Source organism: Nicotiana tabacum, chromosome 18 (genome assembly GCF_000715075.1).
Source record: "Nicotiana tabacum cultivar K326 chromosome 18, ASM71507v2, whole genome shotgun sequence".
Classification (NCBI taxonomy): Eukaryota; Viridiplantae; Streptophyta; class Magnoliopsida; order Solanales; family Solanaceae; genus Nicotiana; species Nicotiana tabacum.
In genome coordinates, this window is record NC_134097.1 from 121,263,334 (window position 1) to 121,265,921 (window position 2,588).

Genomic DNA, 2,588 nt, shown 5'->3' on the forward strand with positions numbered 1-2,588 from the left:
CTTTTGTTAAAGCAAGTGACAAGGGGTCACCGATCCCAAAGATTCGAGGACCTTTGATCAGTATAAATGAAGACCTGAGTCAGAGTTTTGAGAGGCTGTTCGCGGATGTCAGTATGGTGGAAGCTGGAGAAGGTTCCAGCAGAGCAGAGATACAATTTGTGGGGCCTGAGGCCAAGATCAACAATTGGACGGTTACTCCTCTTCCTGTCCGAGGGGAGTCTTGGTAGTAGGCTTTGATTAATATTTTGTTTGTTTGTTTGTTCGGATTATTTAAGGGTGTAATCCAAATTTTACTTTCGTTTTTGTAAAAGTGTGAACCCTTTTATCCCGCAAATTTAATAAAGTTCTTTTCTTTTGTCTCATTTTAATTTTTGTCTTGTTCTTTTTCTTTCTGAACAGTTTTCTTTTTACTGGTTCTAATGACATGGCATGCACAGCGGATCTTCAACCTAGTCTAGTAAATCAATCTGAAACCGACTCAATGATGCAAAAGGTCGTTTGTGACGATGAATCTGAATGTGACGAAGGTGAAGCCTTCGAAGAAATAAACAGAGAACTGTGCCAATTTGAAGAGAAACCCAAGCCTAACTTAAATGACACCGAGGCTGTGAATCTAGGAGACGCTGATAACGTCCAAGAGACCAAAATTAGCATCCACATTGAGCCGAATGTCAGAACAGAATTGATCAAAACTCTTAGGGAATTCAAAGATGTTTTTGCCTGGTCATATGATGATATGCCTGGATTAAGCACCAATTTAGTGGTACACAAATTGCCCACTGACCCGGCATACCCTCCGGTCAAGCAAAAACTAAGGAAATTTAAAACAGAAATGAGCGTGAAGATCAAAGAAAAAGTGATTAAGCAATTGCAATCGAAGGTCATTCGGGTCACTCGATATCCCGAGTGGTTGGCCAATGTGGTACCAGTCCCAAAGAAGGATGGAAAAATCAGGGTGTGCGTTGACTACCGCAACCTCAACAAAGCAAGTCCCAAGGACAATTTTCCGCTACCCAACATTCATATCCTGATCGACAATTGCGCTGGGCGCGAGATCGGATCCTTTGTGGATTGTTATGTAGGTTATCATCAGATCCTAATGGACGAGGAGGATGCTGAGAAGACAGCGTTTATTACGCCATGGGGAACCTACTGCTATCGGGTAATGCCGTTCGGATTAAAGAACGCCGGGGCAACATACATGCGAGCAATGACTGCGGTGTTTCATGACATGATACACAACGAGATTGAGGTGTACGTCGATGATGTGATCATCAAATCTTGGCGTCAGGAGGACCATATAGCAGACCTAAGGAGATTTTTCCAAAGACTCCGGAGGTATGATATCAAGCTTAACCCGGCCAAATGCGCATTCGGGGTTCCATCAGGAAAGTTGCTATGATTCATCGTTAGTCGACGGGGGATTGAGTTAGACCCATCCAAGATTGAATCCATCCGAGATTTTGCCACCGCCAAGGAACAAAACAGAGGTAATGAGTTTGCTAGGTAGACTCAATTACATCAGCAGGTTCATCGTTCAACTCACAGCAACTTGTGAGCCCATATTTCGGCTGCTGAGAAAGGATGCTGCAGTAGGTTGGACGGCAGAGTGTCAGGAAGCTTTCGACCAAATCAAAGGGTATCTGTCTAATCCACCCGTATTGGTCCCGCCTAAGCTCGGGAAACCCCTAATCCTTTACCTGACGGTCTTGGAAAATTCATTTGGTTGTGTACTGGGGCAACATGATGACACAGGAAGGAAGGAGCAGGCCATCTACTATCTCAGTAAGAAATTCACAGTGCATGAGGTCAAGTACACTCAACTCGAGAAAACATGCTGCGCCCTAACTTGGGTAGCTCAGAAGTTGAAGCACTACCTGTCTTCATATACTACGTATCTCATATCCCGATTGGACCCATTGAAATATATATTTCAGAAACCTATGCCCACGGGAAGGTTGGCAAAGTGGCAAATACTGCTCACAGAGTTTGATATCATCTACGTAACAAGGACGGCCATGAAAGCCCAGGCATTGGCAGACCATTTGGCAGAGAATCCCGTTGATGAAAAATAAGAGCCCTTAAGAACGTATTTTCCTGACGAAGAGGTGATGCATACGAATGAGTTGGAATTACCTGAGGAACCGGGTTGGAAGCTTTTCTTCGATGGAGCTGCAAACGCAAAAGGGGTTGGGATAGGAGCAGTACTCATTTCTGAAACAGGACGGCATTATCCTGTTACGGCTCAACTACGCTTCTATTGCACCAACAATATGGCCGAATATGAGGCTTGCATTCTGGGTCTGCGCCTGGCTGCTGACATGGATGTCCAAGACGTCTTGGTCTTGGGAGACTCGGACCTCTTGGTACATCAAATTCAGGGGGAATGGGAAACACGAGATCTAAAGCTCATACCATACCGACAATGCTTGCATGATCTGAGCAAGCAATTTCGATCGGTGAAATTCAAACACATTCCGAGAGTTCACAATGAGGTTGCAGATGCTTTGGCCACCTTAGCATCAATGCTGCACCACCCTGACAAAATGTATGTTGATCCTCTACACATCCAGGTCCGTGATCAGCAC